The sequence below is a fragment of the Monomorium pharaonis genome, chromosome 4 (genome assembly GCF_013373865.1).
Source record: "Monomorium pharaonis isolate MP-MQ-018 chromosome 4, ASM1337386v2, whole genome shotgun sequence".
NCBI classification, from domain to species: domain Eukaryota; kingdom Metazoa; phylum Arthropoda; class Insecta; order Hymenoptera; family Formicidae; genus Monomorium; species Monomorium pharaonis.
The window spans coordinates 23,593,723-23,610,549 of NC_050470.1; the positions used below are offsets into that span (position 1 = coordinate 23,593,723).

Genomic DNA, 16,827 nt, shown 5'->3' on the forward strand with positions numbered 1-16,827 from the left:
AAAACGATAAAAACAAAAAAAAAAATGTAAGAAAATTATTCTATTAGTATTAATAAAATAATTATACAATAATAATTATCAAGAACTGTATACATTTTTATCAATGAGAATATTTTGTGTGATGAAAAAAATATCAGACTGTCCTAGATTATTATGCTTGTGTACATATTAATTCAAAATTTATAATTATGAACGCAATTACTATGCATATATTTATTTTATAATAATTTATATTTTATTCTAATGATTTTCTCCAGCTATGCCAGTATCGAATGCAATAACGTAATCGGTAAATAGAATTTTATATTTTTTTAAAGTAAAATAATTTTGTTGTTTCTGCTGAATAATTATTTGTCAAGTATGTTTAAAAAAGTAAAATGAAATTTTGTTATTTATTTGCGATTTGTTGAGTGGCATGAGGATTAATTACAAAACTTGTAAAGGATACAAATAAAATCTCTTCATATTAATTATCTTTTAACTCACTTTGTTTCGAGACAATTTCTACTTCGTCTTAGTTCTTTTGTTTTGAATTGATCTCAATGCTCTCATTATTAGATTCTGTTTTATAAAAGAAAGTTAATAACGACAATTAATTAATTTTCTGATAGATAATTATTTCTCGATAAACAGAATTAAAAGATATCTTTAATTCTTTCGTGATAACCATCGTGTTTACAGCAACTTTGCATAGCAGCTGCTTTTAATCTTTCTGGGTTTATATCTTTCTCTGATACTCGGAAAAATTATATAATGTACATAGATATATTTTCACATTACGTTTTGCTTCTAATGTTATTTTAATCGATAGAAAAAAATATTTTGGTCAAAATTCATAACTTTTAAACTAGAAAAAGATTCGTGATTGATTCGAAGTAGAATGAGTTGTTCAAATTACGTTCTTTCGTAAAAAGGAAATTGAATTCGTAAAAAAATAAACAAATTAGAGTGGTAGAGTGGTAGAATTCTGAAATTTATTGTTAAAGTGTCGACTATTTTCCTCTTAGTTTGAAAATAAAATTTTTATACGTAGAAAGTTTTTTAATTAATTGAATTAATTCAGTTTTGTTTGTTCAAAAAACCTAGTGCAATATTTAAAAATAATAGAATTAATTAGAATTAACACGGATATAAGATAAAATACATTTCAATGATTAATTTGTCTTTTACACTAAGTTTTTTCGTGCAAATATAAGAAAAGATACGTGTAATAAAATAACTATAATGACGAAATAATTCTTGTGTTACACTTTCAGAAAAAATGGAAAAAATATATATCAAGGAAAAAAGGATATTCTCTGCACGTACATTGTGGTAACTCAAACGTGTTTCGAACACGCAACCACAATACCATGACAACCATTTCATGTGGTGTTGGTGATTCGTTCATCCCAAAGACATTTCTTAAAGCAGATACGAATAACCACGTAAATATAACGATTTAATCGTGGATGTTTAACCACTGTTTGCTCTTATAATTTATTTTATTATCTCACGATAATGCAAAATGTACTTATAATATAATTACATGTTATTTCTATACCAATATTGGTAGGTTAACAGTGAGATATTATTCAGATAATATGTAATTTATCCAAGTTTAGATGAATAAGTAATGCTTTAAATACAAGATAATATACATATGATACAATGAAAAATTTACTATGGAATACAAAATTTAATTAGCAAATTGAATTATAAAAATCTATATAAATTTTTGTAGTCGAAAATTACTCAAATTATTTTTTTATTACATTGAAACGATAATATTTATATAAATTTAACGGATTATACTCATGGAAACCAATAATAAGAAAGCATACACATTATAAAAAATTTTGAAGCATTTATAATCCACTGGCGCTCTTTTAAGTAGGTTTTTTTTAAATAAATAATGAAGTAAACCGGAGCGGATACTGTATCTTGTTTAATAATAGGCAAGAAGCGGCTGTATCTTTTATGAGAGCTGAGCTCGTTAACTCATAAGGTGTAAGGCTGGGTGGGTAGATACTACACAGGTAAATAGCGAATCTTGTTAGTGTAAATGCTGTGACATTCTCCTATCTTTGTTAGAACTTTCTTCAGAATAATGACAAAGGAAATTTAGAATTGTACAAGCCAACGCCCCGAATCGAGTATATAATATTACAAATTAACATAGTCACTTATCAGACATGCACATCTCATTATACGCACAAGTTTAATAAATGCATATATTAACTATCAATGCATTTATGCTGTTTATTCATAATAAATAATTGAAATAGTAAAAAGTAAAATACTATTAAAAGATTTATTAGAATTAAATAAGTAAATGTTTTCATAGAAATTATAGTTTCATGTTTTGTTAGAACTTCTTTAATTTATGTAACTATTACATGAATAAATTTTAATTCAATTTCCTTTGCTTTGTTATGCAAATGGCTTAATAAAGTTTACCCTTTCTTTTTAAGAGAACAGCATATGCGAGAATTTCAATTCAATTTACAAAGGAATTTAAAGGCTTTAGAAAATTTTTTTTTGTAAAGAGTTGCGATTATTGCTCAGGCAGTTATTGACAACAACAATCGATCGATACGTATTAACAATATTAAGAAAGAAAGAAGAAGAATTCTGAAACATTAAAAAGAAACTAAATATAATAATAAACATATGATTGTAGTCGCATTTTAATTTTTCCGAAAAATAAAAAAAATTATTAAAATTATTAAAATTAATATTTTTAGTATAAAATAAAAATATTGATATTTTTAATTTAAGTGGGTTTATCTTGTACGCAGTATAAAGTAAATTTTATTAGTGAGACGGACATATGTCTCATAACACAAAGTTTATCGCGCACTAATACATTTGATTACTAAAATTTAATTTACAATTTGTATTTCACTGTATGGTCGAGCACGATTCTGTAATAAATATTAGTGCTCAAATTAATTCACATGTTTGTCATAAATGCTATTAGTTTTATATATATATATATTTAGTATTCTAAAACATTTTAATACATTAGTCACTTTGTACAATTCCTATTTTTAATTAATACGAGAAAGTTACTAATGTCCTGAAACAATGCAGTTTTGTGTTTTACACACAACACATAAACGTATTTACGCTTTCTCATTTGTAGAATAAGTGAAAAATGTTCATCAGCGTTTCTCTTGTTTCTGAAGAAGTAATGGCGACTGCGGTGTAATTGAATAGCGACGTTCGCGCGATTAAGATTCCTCGGCAGATATTAACCAAGGGTTAAAACGAATCGTTTTCGAAACCGCAAACCGGCACAGTGCGATTGTAGTAGGTGCGGGCGTAAATACGCGTTAATGTACGAGCTTGAGGCGCATCCACCCAGTGAGAAGAATTATATTCCTACGGTCTCAAGCCACAAGTAGTAGTAGCTGTTATAGGTCGGGCGTGCGATTCGAATTACGAACCACGATGAAACGTGTCTCGATGAGAGCTTGCTTTTCCATGTTGGAACTTGGCATTTACGTATTGGATCGCTTTGACGTCACGCGTTTCGACGGCTGTCTCAACAATCAAGCTTAAGATTTTTTTTGTTAGTGAAGTGAATGATTTTAACATTTGGAATCGTGGAAAAATTTTATAAAAATTCCTACATATTAAATTTTGTTGAAAATTATATTAATATAAGATAAATAGATGGCGAGAGAGAGAGAGAGAGAGAGAGAGAGAGAGGGGGGGGGAGGGAGAGATTTTGGTTTCTCTTTACATATAAAATCGTAATCTATATTTATGATCTAATAAATATTGTACTTTCCGGTACTTTACGATACGTTTTATCGTTTATTTATGTATTACTTCTTTTTTTATCGATATTTTACGGTAACGTAAGATGACACGCAATAAAAATTAGCTGGGTATAAGTTATAGCTTCGCGTTGCACCTCAGATTACTCGCGATTCGAAAACGCAGCTTTTGTCGATACGTGAACCGAGTAGATGAAGTTCGTCGTGCGATACGTACAAATGCAAACCGACGCCACGTTCTCATGCACGTGAAAACCAACTAAGGAATTCGTATTGGCGAGAAAATGGAATTGCATCGGAAAGGCAACTCGATATTCCATTACATTGATGTGACCACGAATGGTACTGCATCGCGAATTACGATCCGAAGCTGCTGACTGTGCGAGCTAAATGATCTTGAATCGGAATCTTATCTCGAACTAACGTTGTACCTGAATGTCGATATACTGTAACATTCGTCTCACTTGATTAAATTAGCAACATCTTCATCAAATATTACACGGTGAAAGCGTGTATTGATGAACATTTAGTTGATATTATTTAAGTGTTTTATGTAGATTTGATTTTATATACATATATAATTATATGTATGAGTTTTAGACATTTTTTCAAATTATTGTTGAAATACATTGACCATTACACAATGTGTATTCACTAATGTATGGAAAAAAGTGATACGCAAGATATATGTATTTTAATATATCGGTTGTTTCGTGATATTGTACTTTTTACTATTTTGAATCTTTGACGGATATCAAGATCTTTCTTTGTATGGAGAAGCGGGAATATTTGTTCTTGATATTCCAAATATTTGCATGTGATTATCACCGATGAATCGACGTCGTACGATATTAGTTGCGCGTGGGAATTGTGCATATACACTCAAAAATGAGAGTGAAAGAATGAAAGATATAAAAACTATTATTGGTGAAAAAATAAATTGTCTGTCGATTCTGTCTGGTGCAATTAAATTCAGTGGAATTCACGCGACATGAATTCACGCATGAATTCATTTATTTCGTGAGAATTGAGTGTGCTTGGTCCCTGCGCAAAAGTGATCCCCTTTCGCACTTGCCGTTTTTCTATTGTTTTCGAGACCCGAAAATTGGGTTGCCGGCACGACAGTGTCGATTCTTTGTTACAATTGTGCGCAACGTGGAAATCACCCCTCTCATCATGGATTCTTGATTAATTTGCGCTTGCCAGACCAGAAACAAACCCCTCAATTTCCATATTTTTTATCTAAAAAATTATGGCTTCCATTACATTATGGATATTTATTTACAATATTTACAAGAATAAATTTACGTAGCAATTTTATTTATCTGCATCATTTTTTTTTTAATTGTACGAGAAATGTGTTTAATCCAAGTAAAGATAAAAATTGAGAAAATATTATATGTACAATACAATTGATATCATTGCTCTACTTGAGCTCAATCGAAAATTCGATAAAGTTACACAATTGTTAATATTTAAAATATCTCGAATCTGTTAAAAAATATGTCAAAAATTTGTTTTTTTACCTTAAAGATTTTACTGTTAATGTTTTATTTAAAATAACAGTTTAGACACATTAAAATTAACTTATTATTGAGACTTTATTCTTTAAGTGGGGGATTTGCCAAATATGATTCGCAAGTTTTACGAGGGTGTTAATTAATTGCCTGTTGACTTAGTTAAAATGAGGGAACACGAAAAGATTACGGCATTCAATGAGCAATCTAGTAACGCGATAACGTGCATTCAGAATTTTGCGCTTACGATCATCTCTGTGGGAGTTCTTCCATCGAAGGGAGTATATCTATATATATACCTTCCACTGATGATCAGATCAAAATTATTTCTCGTTTTCTATTACTATCTTTGAACACGAACAAGCCGAATCGGTCATTGGCCTAAAGCGTTCTTGTTACTAGGGTCTATAGCGCACTTTTTATCTTATATTATTTTCTTAATATAGTCAGTACAATACATTAGCGATACGGTTTTACTACTAGGAGGTACTTTACCTTCTAGACACAGACACGACATTTTTTCTCATAACGGTAAATTTCATGGCAGTTTTTAGTACGAAAATTTAATATTATGATGTCATGAAATATAAACAACCATCATGGTCAAAACGTCTAATATTTATATTTGATAATATCAATTCTAAAATTAAGCATTCTTTGGTATAGATTAAAATTTATGTACATGAAAAGACCGCTGCTGTATCTAAAAATTAGATAACGATTTGAAAATAATTTTGTTGAACCATCAAAATAATTATATAATAATTATATAATAATAGAACGCTCTTGCTGAAATGTCAAAACTTTTTTCAGTTTACTGATCATGTTCGAATATTTTTCATAATTATTTTGATGTTTAAAAAAATTATTCTTAGATCTGTATTAAAACACACACACACATTTTCATACGTCAGCAAAGTTGTTTCCTTCGTTTGTTCTTATGTGATTAAGGCATGCTTATGTATATAATTAATAAAACAGTTTTTTTTTATTAGAAAAGAAATTAAAACGTATTATTTACGAAAATTAACATGGTTGATAATATTCAGATAAATTTGCTAGTTGAAATAATTTGAAAGTATATTGGATTATTATTCAACGCGGAATTCCATCCTGTTGTTACGATGGGGGACGTTCTCATTATTTATTATTGTTGGTCGAATTCTTCGACCGTTTTATTCTCAATAATGTTAAAATTATTAATTTAAACTGTTTTCATTGAGAAAAGTATTGGTAAATTACAAAATTAAAGCAACATGTAACATGAAATTTACAGTGATATCTTATTAATTAGTTTTAATTTAGATTTCAATTAAGGTTTTTCGAATAAATTCTGTTAAAATAAAATAAAGTAAAAAGCTTTTTTTTGGACTTATGGTTAATTTAAACTACGCATGCTTCTATCAAATTCTGTGAGCGTACAGGTTAAAAATAAAAGAAGTTTTAGATGAGAGCAGGATGTCACGCAAAGTCTATTTCGTTTTTGTTACGTGATAGGTGTTTTGCCAGATGTAAACCCGTGGGACTAGGATAACCGAGCGAAGAGAAGAGAACACAATGTGACAAGAAGCTTTCCTTGACAAGAAGTTTTCCTTTTTTGATTTAGGTCTGATAACAAAGACGATTATCTCAAAAGAGGATAACATTACGAAAATTAGTTTCTATTTAAATATTTTGAAATGAGTTACGCAGAGATTTTAATATCTTTTTTCTCAGATTGATTGAGGAAATTGATATATCTGTACCTATATAGAATAATTGATAGCAATTAAAAGCTTTTTGCTATGTTTATAACTAGTAATGTTGAACAGAAACGCGCATATAAATATATTGAATCTTACTTTTATAAATATTATAATGTACATTAAAAAAAAAATATATCAATATGGACGTGAAGACGCGTTATAAAAAAATTAGACATTATTAAGATATATAAATATTTATTTTCTATGGTTTTTATTTGTAAAAATATGTAAAATATTATTGACATGTTTCAAAACTACAGAATCGCACTTGTTATTCCAGCTTCGATTCATATCTATGTCTATGATATTTCATGGCTGCCAATAAAATATGATGTGGCTGCAACAATATTGCACTTTGTCATATGTTATTTATTGACTGAGCAGCAGAGTGAGAGTGAACTTTTAAGTAAACTTTTATAGTTATTGTAAAATAATTTTATATTTTTAAATATTTAGTTATAAAAAAGTTTTGAATACATTTTGAAAGTTGTATAATGAGGATAGAAAGAAAATACATATTAAAATGTTTCTTGTCCCATATTTAGACATTATTTAAGTATTTATAAAGAGTTCCACGAGCAGAAATAAAAAATGTTTCTTAATTTAAAATAATGTAACGATATTTAATTATAAATATAAAACTGAAGGTTTAATAATAATATTTTAATTGTATATGATAATTAAGATGTATACACATTTTCAAAGATTTGGAAGATCTTTTTTTTATATGAATTAAATGTGGGATAATTAATAACCCATCTATTTAATATCTAAGTTCTTGTTATTAAATATAATGTGTTATTATTATTAATTGGTATTATTATTTAAATTATTATTAATGCTAATGTATTTTCACAATTTCTATTATGAGGTAATTTTAAAAGGTGAATTTTAACAATTCCTTAAAGATTTCGCTCGAGAAAGTGGCTTCTCTTGTATTTTGAGGGTCGGATCGATTCTCAAAACGTTCTGCATCGCAAAAGCCTCAACTGTTCAAGTAGCTATTGAAAACGCGGACGTAGCAGACTAGACTTCGAGTTGAGTTTCAAGTGTAATAAGGAATTAAAGGAGATATCTTCCAAAACGAGTAACGGAGATTTTACGTTTTAAACAATTTCTATGTTATTAGTTATTAATATATATAGCAAGAAACAAGCAAAAAAGAAAGTACACAAAAAGTGACTAATTTTAGATTACGAATAAAATACCGAAAATAATATTGATTTTCCATATAAAAAGATACATAAATTACAAAATGAAATTTATGTGGTCTTACAAGAACGTTGACAGGTTATATCATTCATTATTTTACAATTTATAAATGTCCAGAGAAGGATTATTTTTCGATTTTAGCTAATCGGATACGAAATTAATGACAATAGTATTCTGCAGACATTATGACCAAAGCCGCATTTAATTTCGTTTATGTAACCGAATAATTCTGTTACGTATACAATTTTGCTGAATAAGCAGAAGCCGTAATAACTTTATAATACATACAGTTGTTCGACCAGGTTTATATCCTCGCATCAAATGGAGATTTACGTTAAAATTATAATCGGTATAATATGTGAGGAGTTGGATGCAATAATAGCATAAATCGACTTACATTATATTATTTTATAAATTTTATTTTTGTGTGAATGTACTTTCTCTTATACAGCAAGCTTCGATATTATAAATATATCTTGATTTTTTAATCTTTTTCAAATTATGCAAATTTTAAACTTCAAACTCGATTCTTTAAAGGAATATAAATAATCGATGCTATTTACGTTGTATTTTTACATCTAAATTAAAAAAAATATTTTAAAGAACGAAGAGGAAATATATTTTGTCGTATGTTTGATTCTTTAATTTATATTCTATAATTTTGAATAAATAATAAAATATATATATTATTATATAATATTTGCATTGCGCGCGCGTTGTGTGTGTGGGAAGGGGAGAGATGCTTTGTTGAATTGTATAAAGTTTTTGAATCATTTTGACTGATAATGATTAAATCAAAACTTATAATACATATTTTTATTAATTTGATGGAACTTGTAGATTTAAATTTTCGATATTGACTCTTTCGATAAAAGTGGACCAATACGACAATGAGGGTTAGAAAAGAAAGCCTACGTGTGGCCCGGGGCGTCACACGAAACGCGTCGTTTCTAAGGTAACTCTTCGGAGTGAAGCCCTTCCCTTTTTCTTTTTTCTGTCTTTGTTCGCAAAACCGCTGAGTGGACAGAGAAAACTAACGAGTACTCTTTATTTAATTTTATTGACTATGTACTCTTTTTTTTAAGAACATTGTATTCTACTTGAGCTCATCGGTATTGCAGAAAGTATGTACAAAGTATAATATATAACGAGAAAACAAATTCTTCTTCACGGAAAATTGTGCAAGAAAAGTTAGTTTTTTATGAACGCAGTACACTGCTATAAAACGTAGATTTCTTTTTGAGATAAAATAAAACATTTCGTATGATATTACGGAAATCTTGAAGATTTGCATGTTTTTTCTTCTCTGTGACAACGTTCGATGATTCCGTAATCAGTATTTGATATGTAATATGATTGAAGCGACGTATCTCATGACGTCGAAGAAGATTGCGTGCTCGTTTTAATAAAGATCAAGACGCAAGAAAAACACTGTATTTTATTACATTTCTAATTTCCTACACTTCGTGTTACGTGTCTGTTTCTAGTCGCGGAGAGTTTTCTCGTTATCAACGCGAAACGCTCCCGAGTAAACTTTTGAGATAACATTTCGTGAGATCGGCGGGTTTAAATCATACGTTTTGCAGAGGTATACATTTCAACTGTTTTCTTATCTTGATAAGGAAGGGAGACCAAGATATCTTAAGATTATAGTTTTAGCAGCGTGTTTCGTATTAACGTGTAAGATTAATTTGGATTCAGATATGATGTACCTTTTATCTCTATTATATTTTTAAAGGAGTATTTTCGTAATATTTTAACTACCATATTTTATACAAACGATTTTAAAATAAATTATTACAGTAAATTACATAATTATAACATTATAATGAGGAATAATGCATTAAGTAAAATAATGTAAATTTCAATACATTTAGATATTTTGTAATACACTTAAATATTTTAAACCTTCAATTAATAGTTTTCGTTAGTTTTTAGTCAATATTTTAAATAATTTAATGGTGAAAAGATATTCTTTTTTTATGTCGAACATTGTATAGTATAACTTATTCATTGTGTGGTAAAAAATAACACTTGTAAAACTGAGTATTTTAAACGAGTATATTGTCAATCTCAATTTTTCTATTGCAATTTTATCAAAAAACACGAACGGTTGTCACGTCGAGCTAGCCAACAAGCAAGGTGAAATCGATTTTTGCCGGTATTTAACGAAACATTGTCAGTCATTCCCTCAGGTGCAATCGAAATTGTTTCCCGACGACATACCATTTAATGCAATGCGTATCAACGCGATTTGCAAAGTGTCTGAAAATCTGGCAGTTGATATTTCTATAAATTGCATGCACGTGCTTTTTGCGGAATGTGCGTATATTTTAACTGCCGTACGTTTTCGCACTTTGTTCTCCCCTTTTCAGTGAAATGTTATTTTTTGCAATATCGTTCATTCACGGAGATAACGCGCATATCTCACGGAGCGGAAGCAATTCTGTGGCCAGCGAATAACTGCCAGGACGTTGGTGCGCGTAGCGTGGACTACAATTTTACGTTCCTTCCAAACGACTACCCCAATGGGAGGGCTCTTTCCGGTTATCGGCGTATGTTTATCGGGACTTTTGCTTCGCTAGAACCAGTAAAATTCTGTGCTCAAGATAAGTTGGAATTGAATCTGAATCTAAGGTGCTTCGTAACGTGTCGAATGTGTAATAAAATTCATAAAACGGTTTATCAAAGATATACACATATATTCAATATAATTATTTATGTATGTAATTTTTTTTATTAATTTTAATTAATTCTACTTATACGTCAGGATATTAAATATTATTAGTTTAAATAAAATTATTTTTTAAAAATTTGATTTTGATTTGATGGTATAATTGAAATTTAATTATTCATGGATGGAAATTTGATGGAAATTTATTAGACGGAAAAGAATTTAAATAATTTGCTATATTTAATTTTTATTAAGCATATGATACCAGGAGTATGATGTGAATTATACCTTTTGTGCGATTTTTCTGAAGTTTTTACATTACAATTTTTGAATTTTCTCTATTTTATTATTAAAACGCGTTATTGTTTCCGATAAAACAAGGAAATAATAATGTATTATAAAAAGTACAATAATAATCAATAAGATAGAAGTAAAAACGGAAAATATAAAAATTTTAAAAAAATTAGGGAAGAAATATGAAAAAGTGCAGTTATTTAATATATATTTATTAAATAACTGCACTCTATCATATAAAATTTATTTTATTTTAATGAACGAACAAAAAATTGACATGATATACACTCTCATTTTAAATGATCAATTTCTTCGTTTTCTTTGTGCACTACCCAATGTAATTTATCACTGTGTAAAATGGAAATTTTAATGAGCTTGAAGATACTTTCATGGAGATTGAAAACGTTCGAAGAAATTTCAATTTGTAAAATTTGTCTTATATCTTTAGTTTTTTTAGTATCATAATACATATACGTATGTTTAATTAATTTGTACTATATCGGACATTATTTTAAATTGTTAAAAACAATTATCTTATGCACATATTTTTGTATCTTGTTTGAATACTTTTGAATAGCACGAAATAATTTATGATAAATTAAAAAAAGGCATCTCTGTTTATTTTAAACACTCAAAAAATGCTATCTACATATTCATCGTTTTTCTGACGAATAAACTGTAAGTGCTGATTCAACTTTTTCATGAATACTTTTGAGATAGGTTAATCGCTCGATGGTCTCATGTGCGAAATAGCAAGCTATGCTGGTCGCTTTTTCCGCGGTGCGGCTAGCCCCCGAGGGCCGGATTGATAAAATAGAGCAAAAGCTCCCATCGGTGCCATCTTGGAATGTCCCCTGAAACTGCAAACGTATTTCACCAGTTGGTTTAACTGCATTTTCCTTGATTCACTGAGAGGCTGTCGTAGTAAACGATGGCTGACGTAAACTTCGAAATCTCCCTACGATTTCTCCCTTCTTTTCTTTTCCTCTTTTGTCCTCTTTCTTTCAAATCAAAGGTACTTTTATTATCCTGTCGTTGGCTACAGTCATCTAAAATTGAATAAACTTCCACGACAAAAGACGCGCGTTTTGTAAGCGCATACTTACAGATAGAATGGAAGTCATAAAATACACTGGAATCATTTTTGTTGAATAATATTTAAAGGAGGGCGATGCTTTGATAATCATACAAGTAATATTATAATAGTATCATGTTTCATGTACGCGCAGAAATTAAAGTCGATTTTATAATTTCTTTTGTCTGGACGTTTTAATTAAATTAAGAAATTATTTCTGAAATAGCCAGGAAACTTATTACAAAGAACATTGCAAAGATATAAATGATAAGATATAAATGAAGTGGATAAACGTATATTTCATGAAACAGCATATTTTCATAAAATAAAACAGTGATAGAAAATTAGGTACGTGCATTTATATTTTAATAAAAATCTTATAAAAATTATTAGATTTTAAAGAAATAGAAAAAATTTGAAGTGCTAAAAAAATACATAGTTTTAGCCCTTCTGATTAATTTATTATATTATGTTTATTATTTATAGAAACATATATGCATTGCGCCATATTAGAAAATTTAATTACAATGGAATTTATTTTATTTTATACATTAGTGGTGTGTGTGTGTGTGTGTGTGTGTGTGTGTGTGTGTCACGTAAGAAAATACTAACATTGAACCATTTATTATCACCAATTTCTCCCCATCTCGTTTGTCGACGTCTATCGTGATCATGGACCGTAATGCGGGTCGTGGAAATTTATGCGATCAAATATCTAACGTGAATGGATGTCAAAGGAGATCAAACACGTGTGGTCGCTGTCTTGTTCAGAGGAGATAAAAAAATGACAAATTTTGGTGACAAAGGATTTTTTTATTGGACCCTATTTTTTTATTGGACAGTGATTTTCGACTATTCGTATAGCTTCGAAATATGATCTTATCTTTCTTATCTATTTCAGTTTTATTATTCTACATTTAATTGGTATTGAATATTTTAAATCTTGTACGATGACAAAGTTGTCGAAAATGATAATGAAATTGAAGACAAGATAAATAATGAATATCGACAAAACTGAATATATATAAAAACATTTTATAAAATCCTATCCATATCTATAGATTAATTACATTTACAATTACAAATCTTTTTTCTTATTTAGACTATTTTTTTTTAATTAAAAAAAATTGCATTAGAATTAAATAGTTTTTATTTGCTTTGGTATATCTTGCAATTTTACGTGAGACGAAATGTGAGGTAACAATATAACGAATATCTTTAGAAATTTCAATCCCAATGGCAAATTGTTCGGTTGCGGAACATAAGCTGTCAAAATTGTCAGCTAAAAAGTTTTGTGTCGTCACGACTTAGATAATTGATGACAATAATTTGTTTTCACGTAACAACAAAGTACGCATTGAAACTCGAAACTTTAAACTCGCGGAACAAACGAACGAAATATCGGAGAAAATTTTCGCAGTCTTCCAGTATTATTGTAAGGATAAGATCTACTGAGGATGACGATTTCTTCTAGACGACGGTGTAGAGTTTCTGAGATATCCATTGTGACAACCCTAACTCGTGTAATCCCGGATCTCCTTCAAATTTATACAGCTAATATAGCCCGGGTGTACATTTTCACTCCATATTTATTAACGTCACGATTATATCGTTCGTATAATGGAGTCGTGCCAAGTCGTTCTATAAAATTTAATAACTAGGATTGTGAAGACAGAGCGTCCACGTAGTAGATTCTAATGACAAATACTTTTTCTCATTATAGCGAAACAGTGAGCGAACACTAAATTTTAATGGCCGTTTAAATCTATGTGCCTCATGCTGTATAAATATGTTCTACTGTGCAATTATTAATTCTAAAATTACACATCGAAACCACACCATGCTAATGTACATTATTTACTTGCGATCAGTTTCAAATTAGCAAATTTATTTTACATAATATTAGTAAACTCTCATAATTGTTGCATTTATTTTTCTTTTGATCATTGAATTAATATTAATTATTTGTGACCGAATTGGAGCATATTATTCTTTATTACTTTTCCACACTTTATAATATGTATAAAATGCATAATAACAGTGCAATAACAGAAACTTTGAAGAAGAATCTATTATGGCATTGCCATAATCTCTTTTGAATATGAATAATGTATGTGTGTATATGTCGTGATATTCTCGACTGTCTGCACCAAACTTTTGATCGTTTGCGCGAATCATAAGTAGTTGCCAAGTTAACTTGTTCTTGCAAATTAACGTATAAATTGAACGTTTTTTGTGTGAATATATATAACAATATACTGCATACGTTTTTCGTTTTGCATCAGATACATCATATTTTTTTTTTCTTTTGAAAGCTATCCGTATGCAATGAACGTTGCAAATTGTGATGCATGTCCTCTGAAATATCGCGCACGCTGTGTTTTAATGAAACAGGAGTAAAAAGATATTCAAACTTTTAACACAAAAAAGTTAGTGTTTCAGAAATGATGACATATATAAGGTACACTGTGAACTGAATATAACAGTTATATATATTTAGAAAATTTTTGAGACACGTGTGGATAACTTTTCTATTTTTATACACGTAACATGATCAAATCGTTTAGCGTAATTGGGTTTATCAGCAAGTTTATTAGCAAAGACTTGAAGGCTATTGATCATTTTTTGGTGACAGAAATTATGATAAAGTAAAAATTGTAACAATATGAGTAAGTGTTAGTATCAGTTTTTATTACAGTACGATTATTTCTTTCATTCAAAACAATTCAGATAGCTTTTAATTATAAAAAGCTTACTTTTTATAAAAGTAGTTAGTAATTTTCTTTTGTTTTTCTTTTGCTGCCTCAAATGATGCGATAGATGTGTCCGGAAATATATGGCTATTTTATATTCTTTTTGATAGCCAAAAACGTTTTATGTTTTTGATCATGCCATGCTGGAGAAGTAAGACGATAGCATAGAATTAAGAATGTGCGACAGCTAGAATGTACTAAAGAAAAATAATTAACGAGTAAGGCGGAGAAGTAAATGTACACAGCGCGCCATAAAATAAAGCTAACTGTGGATGGTATATATATCACGCATTAAGGATAAAATAGTAGGTTCTGCGCACCTTTTAAGTTTAAGGGTTTTTTAAGCTGACTCGGAATCTTTTACGCATGGGATGTCGGTCATGTTCGTTACAATTATCGAATATGCTTCGCGCGCATTTGCCTACGTATTACGAATTTTATATATTTTTTACAAGATTAATTTTATGTATCGTGCATGATTTTTACGTCAAGAGCAGCCGCATTTTCAAAAAACAATTGACTGTTGTGAATAATATCATCCACATGTCTACATATATTTCACGCGCCGTAGATGCGACATTTTATCTGCCGGAATGCATTGAAATTCATAAACCGAACTAGGGTTTGCCACTCCACCGCTTAGAATCAACTGATGGCTGCGACTCTCGCTTCCCGCTATTTGATTTTTAGCAGTCAGTCTTACATCAGTCGGAAGTCACGTTTTCTCTTTTCTATGTATGAGAAGAGGGAGCACTACTCTGGAAGTACCGCGGGCGAGGATTTTTATTTAAATTCATCTCGGAAAGAGAATTTTTAAAAAATTGCTCGCTATGGGCGCGTAAAGGAGCTGGCTAAATATTCAGTACTTGCGCTAAGTTAATTTTGTATGAACTATCCTTAGCTATAACTTAGCGAATTAAACATTTATATATGTGTTTGTTTTTACCGCAGCACAATGTGCAACACAAAGAGAATCTAGTTTTATAAAATATCGTACTAATTAACTTTTGTGTTTAATTACAATTTGTATTGTGAAACGTAATTATCTACTTTACCTGATCGTATAAGTTGACTTTTATTTTGAAATAAATACGATCTCTCTCTATGAGTTTTATATTTTATAATTGATTTTTCTATAGATGTAATATTACTTTGCGTTTATCGCAATAACGAACGTTTGATCTTCTTTAATAAACTTTGAAAGCTTGATATATGGGAAATTAATATATGACATTTCGGATATCGATATCCATTTTGTTAAATTTTGTTAATCTAATTAAAACTTTATCAAATGACACATTCTGGTTTTGTAAATTTTGTGGATCTGTTTCTAATAGTTCCATGAGTTGAACAAAGTATAAATTTGTGCATGTTTAGCACGCAATCAATTTTAGACACAAAATTAATATTGAATTATTCTAACGTTTCCATCATAAACAGCCGTCGAAGGGAGGTTATTGTAGCATTATAATAGTAACGTCTACCCATTGAATTTCATTCTTGATGATAATCACGTTTTGCATGAAATAATGATAGTGCGCACATAATTTTATTGAATACTACTCACGCAATAGAGTACTGATAATATATTTTGTAATTGTTAGCATCGAACATCAATGATGATCTTTGATGAAAAATTTATGTTCCATTGCGCATTGACATTGATGAATCTTTTATAAAGAGTATATGGGCTTTGTCTTTAACGTTGCATTAATTAGAAAACAATTTACAAGAGTGTAAAGATGAATAAGCTGACATATCAAACAATATTTGATACACATGTTATTTAC

General features: G+C 29.3%; 1 protein-coding gene across 4 annotated transcripts in view; it reads right to left on the reverse strand.

Annotated features, from left to right (window-relative positions):
* Positions 1-16,827, reverse strand: part of LOC105833705 — a 136,155-nt gene that overhangs the window by 57,168 nt on the left and 62,160 nt on the right. The window lies entirely within an intron of this gene.